Genomic DNA, 17229 nt, shown 5'->3' on the forward strand with positions numbered 1-17229 from the left:
TCTTTTTTAGGAGCAGCGAGTAGCGGGCCTTTTTTTATTGTTTTCTTTTTGTGTGTGCCCTTGAGCTGTCTCCTTTGTTGTAAAAAAAAAATCCTCATTTTTTTCTTCCAAATATTTCATTACGCATATTTGCTATACGCTTATCCTATCTTTGGTTCCATTAAAAATTATCATTATCCTCTATACAAAGACTTGTATCGTGTATATATTCCAGTCATCTTTTTATTTTCCTTCTGTTTGTTGTCCTAAAATTCCCCTACAAATGCTTCTTACATGCTTCTTAAATGTTTCTTCTATTTTGTTCCATTAAAAATCATCATTATCCTCTATACAAAGACTTCAAACGTTTATATATTCCTCTGTAACATCTCTTTATTTCCTCTCTGCCGCTTATAAAGGTCTGCCTACCTACTGTTATCACCTGCTGTACAAAGGTTCTTACTATACTGTATAATACGATATCTTACAGTACAAAGATCCGGGTTGGTTACTGCCTGTTCTGTCTACAAAGAGTTATCTATGGGATAGGCTGTACAAAGGTCTTCATAGTTTATCTCTTACTAGGAAGAGATACCCATTGTTTCTTTTGTTTCTCTTTACTTCCTTTGTCTTTAGAATCTATATTTTACTAGGAAGAGATAGCGATTATTTTGTTTATAGCTTACAGAGGCCTCGGGTTGTAGTTTTTTCTAGTTTTTCTTCCTCGCGTATAAACAACACACTTCGTTTCACATAAGACATATCGCTTCTCTTGCTTTTCTTTACTTTCAGAGGACTCGGTATTAGTTTTTCTTCTCCTTGTATGTAAAAACTTCACTTCTTTCGGCCTCACTGTTCCTCGTAGCTCCGTGAGGCCTTGGTTTTCTTGTTTTTAGTCCTACTGTAGAGAGCTCACCTCGTTATGCTGTTTGTCTAGCCTCGTAGGCCCTTGGTGTTTGGTTTTTAGTCCTGTTATAGAGAGCTCACTTCGTTATGCTGTTCCTCGTAGCTCCGTGAGGCCTTGGCTTTCTGGTTTTTAGTCCTGTTGTAGAGAGCTCACTTTGTTTTGGTGTTTGCCTAGCTTCGTGAGGCCATGGTTTTGGGTTTTCTTTCTCTTATAGAAACCTCAATTGCATTTCTTTCACTGTTCCTCGTATCTCATCTCTCCTGAGGCCTCGGGTTTAGGTTTCATTTTGTTTCATTGTTCTTCGTCCTTTATCTTTCCTCTTACAGAAACCTCCCTTCCACTTGTTTCACCGTTCCTCTTAGCTGTCTCACGTCCTTGTGGAGATTTCTTCGGTTAATTTTCCTGCAGCCTCAGGAGTGTCACCTCTATTCCTCGCCTTAATTTTTTTCAGTGTTCTTCGTCCCTTATCTTTCTTCCCTTCCACTTGTTTCACCGTTCCTCTTAGCTCTGTCTCACGTGCTTGCAGATATCTCGTCGGTTTAGTGTCCCAGCAGCCTCAGGAGTGTCACCTCTATTCCTCGCCTTAATTTGTTTCATTGTTCTTCGTCCCTTATCTTTCTTCCCTTCCACTTGTTTCACCGTTCCTCTTAGCTCTGTCTCACGTGCTTGCAGAGGTTTCGTCTGTTTAGTTTCCCAGCAGCCTCAGGAGTGTCACCTCTATTCCTCCTGCCGTACATAGAGCTGCTTGGCGGCGGCTATCTCATATCGAGCATCTCACACCTGTTGGCTTCACCTGACACTTAGCGCTGCAGGTAAACTGACAGGTAAATTGCCTCCTTATCGATGTGCTTTCATCTGCTCATCAATATCGAGGTGCTTTCATCTGCTCCTTAATATCGAGGTGCTATCATCTGCTCCTCAATATCGTGGTGCTTTCATCTGCTAATCAATAGGAGCTGTTTACATCTGCCCTCAATATCAATTTGCTTTCATATTCTCGTCAATATCGATGTGCTTTCATATGCTCCTCAATATCGAGGTGCTTTCATCTGCTAATCAATAGTGAGCTGTTTACATCTGCCCCTCAATATCAAGTTGCTTTCATCTGCTCCTCAATACCGATGTGCTTTCATATGCTCCTCAATATCGAGGTGCTTTCATCTGCTCCTCAATATCAAGGCGTTTTCATCTGCTCCTCAATATCAAGGTGCTTTATTCTGCTCCTCAATAGCAAGGTGCTTTCTTCTGCTCCTCAATATCGATGTGCTTTCATCTGCTCCTCAATATCGAGGTTCTTTAATCTACCCTCAACATCGATGTGCTTTCATCTGCTCATTAATATCGAGGTGCTATCATCTGCTCCTCAAAATCGATATGCTTTCATCTGCTCATCAGTATCGAGATGCTACCATCTGCTCCTCAATAACGAGGTGCTTTCATCTGCTCCTCAATAATGATTGTTTTCATCTGCTCCTCAATATCAAGGTGCTTTCATATGCTCCTCATTATCAAGGTGCTTTCATCTGCTCCTCAATATCTATGTGCTTTCATCTGCTCCTGTTCAGTATCTAGGAGCTTTCACTCCTCAATATCGTTGCTTTTATCTGCTCCACAGTATCAAGGTGCTTTCATCTGCTCCTCAATATCAAGGTGCTTCTATCTGCTCCTCATTATCAAGGTGCTTTCATCTGCTCCTCAATATCTATGTGCTTTCATCTGCTCCTCAATATCTATGTGCTTTCATCTGCTCCTCAATATCAAGTTGCGTTTATCTGCTCCACAGTATCAAGGTGCTATCATCTGATCCTCAATATCGATGTGCTTTCACCTGCTCCTCAATATCGATGTGCTTTCATCTGCTCATCAATATCGAGGTGCTATCATCTGCTCCTCAATATCAAGGTGCTTTCATCTGCTCCTCAATATCAATGTGCTTTTATCTTCTCCTCAATATTGATGTGCTATCATCTGCTCCTCAATATCGAGGTGGTTTCATCTGCTCCTCAATATCAAGGTGCTTTTATCTCCTCATCAATACCAGTGTGCTTTCATCTACTACTCAAAATCGAGAGGATTTCATCTGCTTCTCAATATCGATGTGCTTTAGTCTGCTCATCAATATCGAGGTGCTATCATTGGCTCCTCAGTATCGATGTGCTTTCATCTGCTCCTCAATATCGAGGTGCTATCATCTGCTCCTCAATATGGAGGTGTTTTCATCGGCTCCTCAGTATCGATGTGCTTTCATCTGCTCCTCAATATCGAGGTGCTATCATCTGCTCCTCAATATGGAGGTGTTTTCATCGGCTCCTCATTAACGATGTGCTTTCATCTGCTCCTCAATATCGATGTGCTTTCATTTGATCCTTAATATCAAGGTGATTTCATATGCTCCTCTCAATCAAGGTGCTTTCATATGCTCCTCAATATCGATGTGCGCTCGCCTGCTCCTCAATATCGAGGTGCTTTCAATTGCTCCTTAATATCAAGGTGCTTTCATCTGCTCCTCAATATCTAGGTTCTTTCACCTGCTCCCCAATCTCGATGTGCTTTCACCTGCTCCTCAATATCGAGGTTCTTCCATCTGCACCTCAATATCGATGTGCTTTCATCTGCTCCTCAATATCGAGGTTCTTCCATCTGCTCCTCAATATCGATGTGCTTTCATCTGCTCCTCAATATCGAGGTTCTTCCATCTGCACCTCAATATCGATGTGCTTTCATCTGCTCCTCAATATCGAGGTTCTTCCATCTGCACCTCAATATCGATGTGCTTTCATCTGCTCCTCAATATCGAGGTTCTTCCATCTGCACCTCAATATCGAGGTGCTTTCATCTGCTCCTCAATATCGATGTGCTTTCATCTGCTCCTCAATATCGAAGTGCTTTCATCTGCTCCTCAATATCGATGTGCTTTTATCTGCTCCCCAGTATCGATGTGCTTTCATCTGCTCATCAATATCGAGGTGATATCATCTGATCCTCAATAACGAGGTGCTTTCAGCTGCTCCTCAATATTGAGCTGTTTTCATCTGCTCCTCAATATCAAGGTGCTTTGTTCTGGTCCTCAATATCAAGGTGCTTTCATCTTCTTAATATCAAGGTGCTTTCATCTGCTCCTCAATATCAAGGTGCTTTCATCTGCTCTTCAATATCGATGTGCTTTCATCTGCTCTTCAATAGCGGGGTGCTTTCAAATGCTCCTCATTATCAATGTGCTTTCACCTGCTCCCCAAAATTGAGGTGGTCTCATTTGCTCCTCCATATCGAGGTGATTTTATCTGCTCCACAATATCGATGTGCTTTCATCTGCTCCTCAATATCGATGTGCTTTCATCTGCTCCTCAATATCAAGGTGCTTTGATCTGGTCCTCAATATCAAGGTGCTTTCATCTGCTCCTCTATATCAAGATGCTTTCATCTGCTCCTCAATATCAATGTTCTTTCATCTGCTCCTCAATATCAAGGTGCTTTCATCTGCTCCCTAATATTGAGCTGTTTTCATCTGCTCCTCAACATCGAGGTGCTTTCATCTGCTCCTCAATATCAAGGTGCTTTCATCTGCTCCTCAATATCGATGTGCTTTCATCTGCTCCTCAATATCAAGGTGCTTTCATCTGCTCCTCTATATCAATGTGCTTTCATCTGCTCCTCAATATCAAGGTGCTTTCATCTGCTCCTCGGTATCAAGGTGCTTTCATCTGCTCCTCAACATCGAGGTGCTTTCATCTGATCCTCAACATCGAGGTGCTTTCATTTGCTCCTCAATATCAATGTGCATTCAACTGCTCCTCAATATCAAGGTGCTTTCATCTGCTCCTCAATATCAAGGTGCTTACTTCTGCTCCTCAGTATCGAGGTTCTTTTTACTGCTCCTCAATATCAAGTTGCTTTCATCTGCTCTTCAGCATCAAGGTGCTATCATCTGCCCTCAGTACCGATGTCCTTACATCTGCTCCTCAATATCGATGTGCATTCACCTGCTCCTCAATATCGAGGTGCTTTAATCTGCTCCTCAACATCGAGGTGCTTTCATCTGCTCCTCAATATGAAGGTGCTTTCATCTGCTCCTCAATATCAAGGTGCTTTCATCTGCTCCTCAATATCGATGTGCTTTCATCTGCTCCTCAATATCAAGGTTCTTTCAGCTGCTCCTATATCAATGTGCTTTCATCTGCTCCTATATATCAAGGTGCTTTCATCTGCTCCTCGGTATCAAGGTGCTTTCATCTGCTCCTCAACATCGAGGTGCTTTCATCTGATCCTCAACATCGAGGTGCTTTCATCTGATCCTCAATACCAATGTGCTTTCATCTGCTCCTATATATCAAGGTGCTTTCATCTGCTCCTCAATATCAAGGTGCTTACATCTGCTCCTCAGTATCGAGGTTCTTTATGGTGCTCCTCAATATCAATGTGCTTTCATCTGCTCCTCAGTATCAAGGTGCTATCATCTGCTCCTCAGTACCGATGTGCTTACATCTGCTCCTCAATATCGATGCGCATTCACCTGCTCCTCAAAATCGAGGTGCTTTAATCTGCTCCTCAATATCGATGTCCTTTCATCTGATCGTCAATATTGATGTGCTTTCATCTGCTCATCAATATCGAGGTGCTATCATCTGCTCCCCAATACCGATGTGCTTTCATCTGCTCATCAATATCGAGGTCCTATCATATGCTCCTCAATATCAAGGTGCCTTCATCTGCTCCTCAATATCAATGTGCTTTTATCTGCTCCTCAATATTGATGTGCATTCATCTGCTCCTCTATATCGAGGTGCTTTCACTTCCTCCTCAATATCAAGGTGCTTTTATCTGCTCCTCAATATCAATGTGCTTTCATCTGCTCCTCAATATCAAGGTGCTTTCATCTTTAACCTCAATATCGATGTGCTTTCATCTGCACCTCAATATCGAAGTGCTTTCATCAGCTCCTCAATATCGAGGTTGTTTCATCTGGTCCTCAATATCGAGGTGCTTTCATCTGCTCATCAATATCGAGGTGCTATAATCGGCTCCTTAATATCGATGTGCTTTCATCTGCTCCTCAATATCGAGTTGGTATCATGTGCTCCTCAATATCAAGGTGCTTTTATCTGCTCCTCAATACCGAGGTGCTTTCATCTGCTCCTCAATATCGATGTGCTTTCATCTGTTTCTCATTATCGAGGTGCTTTCATCTGCTCCTCAATATCAAGGTGCTTTCATCTGCTCCTCGATATCTATGTGCTTTCATATGCTCCTCAATATCAAGGTGCTTTCATCTGCTCCACAGCATGGAGGAGCTTTCACCCCTCATTATCGAGGTGCTTTCATCTGCTCGTCAATATCGAGGTTCTATCATCTGCTCCTCATTATCGAGTTGCTTTCATCTGCTCCTCAATATCGAGGTGATTTCATCTGCTCCTCAATATCGAGGTGCTTTCATCTGCTCCTCAATATCGATGTGTTTTCATCTGCTCCTCAATATCGAGGTTCTATCATCTGCTCCTCAATATCGAGGTGCTTTCATCTGCTCCTCAATATCGAGGTGTTTTCACCTGCTCCTCAATATCGAGGTGCTTTCATCTGCTCCTCAATATCGATGTGGTTTCATCTGCTCTTCAATATCGAGGTGCTTTCATCTGCTCCTCAATATCGATATGCTTTCATGCGCTCCTTAATATCGATGTGCTTTCATCTGCTGATCAATATCGAGGTGCAATCATCTGCTCCTCAATATCGATATGCTTTCATCTGCTCCTCAATATCGAGGTGCTTTCATCTGTTCCTCAATATCGATATGCTTTCATCTGCTCCTCAATATCGAGGTGCTTTCATCTGTTCCTCAATATCGATATGCTTTCATCTGCTCCTCAATATCGAGGTGCTTTCATCTGTTCCTCAATATCGATGTGCTATCATCTGCTACTCAATATCGAGGTGTTTTCATCTGCTCCTCATTATCGATGTGCTTTCATCTGTTTCTCAATATCGATGTGCTTTCATCTGCTCATCAGTATCGATGTGCTTTCATCTGCTCCTCAATATCAAGGTGCTTTCATTTGCTCCTCAATATGAAGGTGCTTTCACTTCCTCCTCAATATCGATGTGCTTTCACCTGCTCCTCAACATCGATGTGCTTTCATCTGTTCCTCAACATCGAGGTGCTTTCATCTGTTCCTCAACATCGAGGTGCTTTCATCTGTTCCTCTACATCGAGGTGCTTTCATCTGTTCCTCAACATCGAGGTGCTTTCAACTGCTCCTCAATATCGAGGTGCTTTCATCTGCTACTCAATATCGATGTGTTTTCATCTGCTCCTCAATATCGATGTGCTTTCAAATGCTCCTCAATATCAATGTGCTTTCACCTGCTCCCCAAAATTGAGGTGGTCTCATCTGCTCCTCAATATCGAGGTGATTTTATCTGCTCCTCAATATCGATGTCCTTTCATCTGCTCCTCAATATCGATGTGCTTTCATCTGCTCCTCAATATCGATGTGCTTTCATCTGCTCATCAATATCGAGGTGCTTTCATCTGCTCCTTAATATCGAGGTGCTATCATCTGCTCCTCAATATCGTGGTGCTTTCATCTGCTAATCAATAGGGAGCTGTTTACATCTGCCCCTCAATATCAAGTTGCTTTCATCTGCTCTTCAATATCGATGTCCTTTTATATGCTCCTCAATATCGAGGTGCTTTCATCTGCTAATCAATAGGGAGCTGTTTACATCTGCCCCTCAATATCAAGTTGCTTTCATCTGCTCCTCAATACCGATGTGCTTTCATATGCTCCTCAATATCGAGGTGCTTTCATCTGCTCCTCAATATCAAGGCGTTTTCATCTGCTCCTCAATATCAAGGTGCTTTATTCTGCTCCTCAATAGCAAGGTGCTTTCTTCTGCTCCTCAATATCGATGTGCTTTCATCTGCTTCTCAATATCGAGGTTCTTTCATCTGCTCCTCAATATAGAGGTGCTTTCATCTGCTCCTCAATATCGAGGTACTTTCATCTGCTCCTCAATAACAAGGTGCTTTCATCTGCTCATATATATCGAGGTGCTATCATCTGCTCTTCAATATCGATGTGCTTTCATCTGCTCTTCAATATCGGGGTGCTATCATTCGCTCCTCAATATCGATGTGTTTTCATCTGCTCCTCAATATGAAGCTGCTTTCATCTGGTCATCAATATCGAGGTGGTATCATCTGCTCCTCAATATCGAGGTGCTTTCATCTGTTCCTCTACATCGAGGTGCTTTCATCTGTTTCTCAATATCGAGGTGCTTTCGTCTGCTCCTCAATATCAAGCTGCTATTATCTGCTCATCAATATGGCGGTGGTATCATGTGCTCTTCTATATCGAGGTGCTATCATGTGCTCCTTAATATCAAACTGCTTTCATCTGCTCCTCAATATCGATGTGCTTTCATATGTTCCTCAATATCGAGGTGCTTTCATCTGCTCCTCAATATGGAGGTGCTTTCATCTGCTCCTCAATATCAAGGCGCTATCATGTGCTCGTCAATATCGAGGTGGTATCATCTGCTCCTCAATATCGAGGTGCTTTCATATGTTCCTCAATATCGAGGTGCTTTCATCTGCTCCTCAATATGGAGGTGCTTTCATCTGCTCCTCAATATGGAGGTGCTTTCATCTGCTCCTCAATATCGAGGTGCTTTCATCTGCTCCTCAATATCGAGGTGCTTTCATCTGCTCCTCAATATCGAGGTGCTTTCATCTGCTCCTCAATATCAAGGAGCTATCATGTGCTCGTCAATAACGAGATGCTTTCATCTGCTCCTCAATATGGAGGTGCTATCATCTGCTGCTCAATATCGAGGTGCTTTCACCTGCTCCCCAATATCGAGGTGCTTTCATCTGTTCCTCAATATCGAGGTGCTTTCATCTGCTCCTCAATATCGATGTGCTTTCACCTGCTCCCCAATATCGAGGTGCTTTCATCTGTTCCTCAATATCGAGGTGCTTTCATCTGCTCCTCAATATCGAGGTGCTTTCATCTGCTCCTCAATATCGAGGTGCTTTCATCTGCTCCTCAATATCGAGGTGCTTTCATCTGCTCCTCAATATCGAGGTGCTTTCATCTGCTCCTCAATATCGATGCTTTCATCTGATCCTCAACATCGAGGTGCTTTCATCTGCTCCTCAATATCGATGTGCTTTCATCTGATCCTCAATATCGATGTGCTTTCATCTGCTCCTCAATATCGAGGTGCTATCATCTGCTCCCCAATACCGATGTGCTTTCATCTGCTCATCAATATCGAGGTCCTATCATCTGCTATCATCTCCTCAATATCAATGTGCTTTCAACTGCTCCTCAATATCGAGGTGCTTTCATCTGCTCATCAATATTGATGTGCATTCATCTGCTCCTCCAATATCGAGGTGCTTTCACCTTCCTCAATATCAAGGTGCTTTATCTGCCCTCAATATCAATGTGCTTTCATCTGCTCCTCAATATCATTGGCGTGCTTTCATCTTTGCTAACCTCAATATCGATGCGCTTTCATCTGCAACTCAACATCGAAGTGCTTTCATCAGCTCCTCAATATCGAGGTGGTTTCATCTGTTCTCAACATCGAGGTGCTTTCATCTGCTCATCAATATCGAGGTGCCATAATCGGCCTTTAATATCGATGTGCTTTCATCTGTCCTCAATATCTGAGTTGGTATCATGTGCTCCTCAATATCGATAGCACTGCTTTTATCTGCTCCCCTCAATACCGAGGTGCTTTCATCTGCTCCTCATTAACGATGCTTTCATCTGCTTCCTCATTATCGTGAGGTGCTTTCATCTGTTCCTCAATATCAAGGTGCTTTCATCTGCTCTCGATATCTGAGGAATTGCTTTCATATGCTCCTCAATATCAAGGTGCTTTCATCTCCGTTCTCACAGTCATGGAGGAGCTTTCACCCTGCTCCTCATTATCGAGGTGCTTCTCATCTGCTCGTCAATATCGAGGTTCTATCAATCTGCTCCCTCCAATATCGAAGGTGATTTCCATCTGCTCCTCAATATCGAGGTGCTTTCTACCCGCCCTCAATATCGAGGCGCTTTCATCCGCTGTCTCAATATCAAGATGTGTTTTCATCTGCTCCTCAATATCGAGGTTCTTATCATCTGCTCCTCAATATCGAGGTGATTTCATCTGTCTCTCAATATCGAGGTAGCTTCACTCTGCTCCCTCAACATCGAGGTGCTTTCATCTGCTCCTCAATATCGATGTGGTTTCATCTGCTCTTCAATAACGAGGTAGCTTCTCATCTGCTCCTCAATATCGATATGCTTCATGCGCTCCTCAATATCGATGTGCTATCATCTGCTGATCAATATCGAGGTGCTAACATCTGTCTCTCAATAATCGTAATATGCTTTCATCTGCTCTCAATATCGAGGTGCTTTCATCTGTTCCTCAATATCATATGCTCATCTGCCCTCAATATCGAGGTGCTTTCATCTGTTCCTCAATATCGATATAAAGCTTTCATCTGCTCCTCAATATCGAGGTGCTTCTTCATCTGCTCTCCTCAATATCGATGTAAGCTAATCATCTGCTACTCAAGTATCGAGGTTTTCATCTGCTCCTCATTATCGATGCGTTTTCATCTGTTTCAATATCGATAAAGCTTTCATCTGCTCATCAGTATCGATAAAGCCATCTGCCCCCCTCAATATCGGTGCTTTCATTTATTCTCAATATGAAGGTGCTTTCACCTCTCCTCAATATCAGATGTGCTTTCACCTGCCTGTATCCCTCAACATCGAAGTGCTTTCATCTGTTCCCAACATCGAGGTGCTTTCATCTGTTCCTCAACATCGAGGTGCTTTCATCTGTTCCTCATACATCGAGGTGCTTTCATCTGTTTCCTCAACATCGAGGTAAATGTCTAACCTCAATATCGAGGTGCTTTATCTGCTACTCAATATCGATGTGCTTTCATCTGCTCGTCAATATCGATGTGGCACTTTCAAATGCTCCTCAATATCAATGTGCTTTCAATTCTGCTCCCCAAAATTCGAGGTGAGTATCATCTGCTCCTCAATATCGATAAGATTTTATCTGCTCCTCATCCATCGATGTCCTTTCATCTGCTCCTCAATATCGATAAAGCTTTCATCTGCCCTCAATATCGATGTGCTTTCATCTGCTCATCAATATCGAGGTGCTTTCATCTGCTCCCCTTAATATCGAGGTGCTATCATCTGCTCCTCAATATCGGTGCTTCATCTGCTAATCAATAGGGAGCAATGTTTACATCTGCCCCTCAATATCAAGTTGCTTTCATCTGCTCTTCAATATCGATGTCCTCAGTCTTTATATGCTTTCATCTAACCCTCAATATCAGAGGTGCTTTCATCTGCTAATCAATAGGAGCTGTTTACATCTGCCCTCCTCAATATCGTTGTTTCATCTGCTCCTCAATACCGATGTGCTTTCATATGCTTCTCAATATCGAGGTGCTTTCATCTGCTCCTCAATATCATAGGCGTTTTCATCTGCTTATCAATATCAAGGTGCTTATTCTGCTCCTCAATAGCAAGGTGCTTTCTTCTGCCCTCAATATCGATGTGCTTTCATCTGTTTCTCAATATCGAGGTGTTCTTTCATCTGCTCCTGTCTTCAATATAGAGGTGCTTTCATCCGCTCCTCAATATTCTTTGAGCTTTCATCTGGTCATCAATATCAAGGAGCTTTCATCTGCTCATCAATATCGAGGTACTTCATTCTGCTCCTCAATATCAAAATTGCTTTCACCCTTACCAATATCAAAATTGCTTTAGTCACTTCTCAAGGTGCTTTCATCTGCTCATCATATATCGAAGTGCCATCATCTGCTTTCTTCAATATCGATGTGCTTTCATCTGCTCTTCAACATCAAAAGTGCTTTCATCTTTGCTCCTCCAATATCGAGTGTTTTCATCTGCTCCTCAATATGAGTGTCATCTGGTCATCAATATCGAGGTGGTATCATCTGTCTACTCAATATCGAGGTGCTTTCATCTGTTCCCTCTACATCGAGGTGCTTTCATCTGTTTCTCAATATCGAGGTGCTTTTCGTCTGTCTCAACACTCGCTGCTACATCCCTCCCTTATATCTGCTCATCACATATGCTCCTCGGTGGTATCATGTGCCATCTGCTGCTCAATATCGAGGTGCTTTCATCATGCTTTTAATATCAAACTGCTTTCATCTGCTCCTCAATATCGATGCTTACATGTTCCTTTCATCTGTCCTCATCAGAGGTGCCTTTTCATCTGCTCCCTCAACATGGAGGCCATCTGGCTCCTATCACAGGTGCTTTCATCATGTGCCTCATCAATATCGAGGTGTTCATCTGCTCCTCAATATCAGGTGCTTTCATCTGCTGCTCTCAATATCGAGGTTTTATCTGCCCTCAACATGGAGGTGCTTTCATCTGCTCCTCAATATCGAGGCAGCTTATCATCTGCTCCTCAATAATCAAGGTACGTTATCATCTACGTCCTCAATATCGAGGTGCTTTCATCTGCTCCTCAATATCGAGGTGCTTTCATCCGCTCCTCAACATCAAGGTGCTATCATGTGCTCCTCAATAACGAGGTGCTTCATCTGCTCCTCAATATCCGAGGTGCTTTCATCTGCTCCTCAATATCGAGGTGCTTTCATCTGCTCCTCAGCCATCGAAGGTGTTTCATCTGTCTTCCAATATCGAGGTGCTTTCATCTGCTCCTCAATATCGAAAATGTGCTTTCACCTGCTCCCAATATCGAGGTGCTTTCATCTGTTCCTCAATATCGAGAGCCAGATCTGCTCCATCGAGGTGCCCCATCTGCCCCCACACCGATCCGCCCTCAACACTGTCCCCACCTGCTCCCAAACACACACAACCACACACCATTACCACACTTAAAGATGGCTAAGGGAGAAAGTTAGGAGAAAGGGGAGAGGATTTTGATCTTTTACGATAAGGGAGATGGGAGATGAGATATGATTTGAAGGGGAAACAGTAAAGTAGGGGAGAAAAGGAGGAGGAGGAGGGAGGAGGAGGAGGAGGAGGAGGATTTACTTGTGAAAGAGGGAGATAAGTTCCAGGTTACTGTATAGAATGAGCAAAATCAGGGAGGAGGAGGAGGAGGGAGGAAAAAGGAAGAAGGAGGGTGATTGCATAAGAGGTGGTTAAAAGGAGAGGGAGAAATAGGGGAGGGAGGAGAAAGAGGAGGAGGAGGAGGAGGAGGAGGAGGAGGAAGAGGAGGAGGAGGAGGAGGAGGAGGAGGTAGTTTTTGGTTAGTCATTGAACGGATCATTGTATGAAAAAAAAGAGGAAGGGAGAAAGGAGGGACGAAGTGAAGGAGGAAAGGACAGAAATTAAGAAGAGAAGAAAGGAAGGAAGGGAGGGATGAAGAAGAAGAAGGAAGGAAGGAAGGAGGAAGAAGAAGAAGGAAGGAGGAAGGAGGATAAAGAGGAAAGAAGGAATGAAAGAGGAAGGGAAGCAAAGGAATACGGAGGAAGGAGATGATGCAAGGAAAGAAGAAGGAACGAAAGAAGGGTTAGGAGGAGGAAGGAGGAGGAAGGAGGAACGAGGAAGGATAGAGTGCCTCTAAGTGAAGGAGAGAGAGAAAGAGAGAGGCGTGACTGGACAAAAATTAAGAGCAAGAAAAAAAAAAAAAACATCAAACTTCTTATTAGGAATATCTTAGTAAACCATAAACAAAGAAAGAAAACAGGATTATGATGTCTTTTCATTATTTGCTATCAATTAAGAAAACTAAAAGAAAAACAATTACACGTATGAAAGATTAAATTGACTCTCTAACAAATAATGAGAGAGAGAGAGAGAGAGAGAGAGAGAGAGAGAGAGAGAGAGAGAGAGAGAGAGAGAGAGAGAGAGAGAGAGAGAGAGAGAGAGTCGTACCATTATAGCCATAAGATTTGTCCTAAGGAGTTCTCAAGAGGTTTGTTCACTGAAGGAAAAGATGACATTTGTGAACACTTAAAGCAAAAGAGCGTGTGTGTGTGTGTGTGTGTGTGTGTGTGGTAGAGTAGGCAGGCAAGGAATAACAGGAGAAGCAGGAGAAGGATGAAGAGGAAGAGCAAAAGGAGGAGGAAGAGGAGGAGGAGGAGGAAGTGTGACAAAATGAAACAAAATAAAGATTAAAAAGTATGAAAAATGGAATGAGAGAGAGAGAGAGAGAGAGAGAGAGAGAGAGAGAGAGGAGAGAGAGAGAGAGAGAGAGAGAGAGAGAGAGAGAGAGAGAGAGAGAGAGAGAGAGAGAGAGAGAGAGAATGAAATGACGAGAGGGCAAAAGAATTTAAGGAGGAAAGGAAAGAAGGAACAAGAAAGGGGATAAAATATGGAATGAGAGAGAAAAGAAGGAAGGAAGGAGATGGGAGAGAGAGGAAGGAGGAGGAAAAGAAGAGAAAGTGTGAAATATGAAGAAGGAACGAGAAAACAAACAACAAAGAGTTCCTTCTTTTTTCTCTCAAGAATGCAGGCGGTTGCATTGGGAAATCTGATACTTTGCTTGCTTGATGAGAGAGAGAGAGAGAGAGAGAGAGAGAGAGAGAGAGAGAGAGAGAGAGAGAGAGAGAGAGAATAAATCAAGAAGGGAGGGCAATAACACTCACAACACACCCAATCTAACGGTCCACTGCTTCCCCTACTTCACCTCTTCCCTTTCCTCACAAAAGAATGAAAGTTTACACAAAAAAATTACCAACCTTCATTACACCCAAAAAGAGAATGAATAGGTAAATAACTTCCTCGAGAAATAAACAGAAAGAAAAGATGATTATAGAAAAGGTAAATGAGAGAACAAAATCAGTGAGATGAGAATAAAAAGGAGAGATAGAAGCACACGAAAGAAAGGAAGGAGGCATGGAAGAGAAAAAAAGAACAGGAGAGGAAGGAAAAGGCTATACAGAAAACGCAAGAGCTCCCCCTCACCCTAAAAAAAAGAAAAAATAAAGAAAGAAAACATAAATGCAGATCACGATTACCTATAAAAAAGGAATGACTGATACAAATGAATAGAAATGTTAAAAGGAAAAAAAACATGCAATTACAATACCAAAAATACAATAACACCCCCTCTACAGAAATGACAAGAGGGACCATTTCGATGATAAAAAAAGGAGACAGATGACACACGCACACTGATAAAAGAAAAAGAGATAACAAAAGGGAAAGAAAATCAATCCTCTCAGACAACCGGAAAGAAAAAGAAGATAAGAAAGTACAGGTAACCATCCCCCATATACGTAGAAAGCAAAACGAAAGGGAAAAAGGAAAAGACAAAAAAAGATAAGAGAAAATACACAAAAGGCAAAATTAAAAGGTTAGGAAAAAAGAAAAAAAAAGAAAAACGAAAGAATTGAAAGGGAAAAGACAAAAATAAAAAATAAAAAAAAGATAAACGCAAATAATCCTTCTTTCTCTTCCTCTTCTTCCTTCTTCTCTGGTTCTGTTCCTTCTTTCCTTCTGAAGTTTAGGCAAAAGGTAAATATGAAAAGGAAAGGAATGGTAGGGAAAGAAGGGAAAATAAAGAAGGAAAGCTCACCATCTCCCTTATAGTCAGTCAACAAAATGAAGGAAGATAAAACAAGAAAAAAGTAAACGGTAAAATAAAAAAAGGTAAAGCGTAAAATTAAAAGGTAAAGTAAGGAAAGAAAGCAAAAGAAAGGAAGGTCACTATCTCCTTTATGGACAAAACAAAAACGAAAGATAAAAGAAGGAAAAAGTAAACGGCAAAATAAGAAAAGGTAAAAGATAAAATTAAAAGGCAGAGTATGGAAAGAAGGTAAAGGAAAAAGGTGAAGGCGTGCAGGTTAGGTAAAGTGACATCGATCAGACACTCGCTTATCGCGCTCCTTGCATCAGACGCCTTAGAGAGAGAGAGAGAGAGAGAGAGAGAGAGAGAGAGAGAGAGAGAGAGAGAGAGAGAGAGAGCCAAAGAGGAGGAGAAAGGGAGAAGACATAGCAGTAGGTAATAGACGAGGAAAGTAGGAGAAAGATGGGACGCTAAAGAGGAGGAGGAGGAGGAAGAAGAGGACGAAGAGGAGGAGGAGAAGGAAACCAAGAAAAGTCTAGAAAAGAAATCCAGTTGGTACGCGAAGGGGAGAGGAAAAAAGGGAGACAAAATAATGAAAAAGAGAACGAAAGGGAAGTGACGTAAGGGAAGAGAGAGAGAGAAAGAGAGAAAAGGGAAGATAAGAGAGTAAAGAGGAGCCGGAAAATGTGATGATGAGGTGATGAAGGGGAGAATGAGGGGAGGAGAGAGAGAGGGAAAAAAAGGAGCAGAAATGGATGAAATATGAATGACAGACTGGAAGAATTATGTCTACAGATGGATAAACATAGCTTGACAAAAATATAAAAGAAGAAAACGATAGGAGGAAAGAAAGAGGGAAAGAAGGACGATAAAAATGAGGGAAGGAAAAGAAATAAGACAGAAAGAATGAATGAAGTAAAAGGCGCCTGAAAGAAAAAAAAATAACGAAAGGGCGTCTGATATAAAGAAAAAACAAAGGAACAACGAAAAAGCGTACAAAAAAAAAATACCAAAACAAAAGAGAAAGAAAGGATGGAATGGGGAAAATTGAGTGAGGAAGAAAATAGATTAACCAATGATGGGATGGGAGGGGAAGGAAAGGGAAAAGAAAGGATGGATGGGTGGGTGGGAAAATAATGGAAAAGAAGGGAAGGGAAGGGCAAGTTAGGAATCCATCATTTAACTCTCATATGCTATTCTTAACTAAAAAAAATTATCGTTATTTCTGCTCCAGTCTTTCTTCTTTCCTTCACTTCTTTCCTTAAAAGAATGGTTCTAAAAACTGAAAAGAAAGGAAGGAAGGCAGTTAGAATCTATCATTTAACTCTCATATGCTATTCTTAACTAAAAAAAATTATCGTTATTTCTGCTCCAGTCTTTCTTCTTTCCTTCACTTCTTTCCCTTAAAAAGAATGGTTCCCTTAAAAAGAATGGAAAAGAAAGGAAGGGAAGGGCAAGTTAGGAATCTATCATTTAACTTTCATATCCTTGCTATTCATCACTCAAAAAAATTATCGTTATTTCTGCTCCTGTCTTTCTTCTTTCCTTCACTTCTTTCCCTTAAAAAGAATGGAAAAGAAAGGAAGGGAAGTGCAAGTTAGGAATCCATCATTTAACTCTCATATGCTATTCTTAACTAAAAAAATTATCGTTATTTCTGCTTCCGTCTTTTCTTTCCCTCACTTCTTTCCCCTTAAACCAAGAATCATGTCCCTTCTAATTTTACCACAATCTTCACCAAAGTATATATTTTTTCCACTAACGTTTTCTGTACACTCTCTTTCCACTCATTTCCAGACCCT

This window comes from Eriocheir sinensis, unplaced genomic scaffold (assembly GCF_024679095.1).
Source record: "Eriocheir sinensis breed Jianghai 21 unplaced genomic scaffold, ASM2467909v1 Scaffold192, whole genome shotgun sequence".
Lineage (NCBI taxonomy): Eukaryota > Metazoa > Arthropoda > Malacostraca > Decapoda > Varunidae > Eriocheir > Eriocheir sinensis.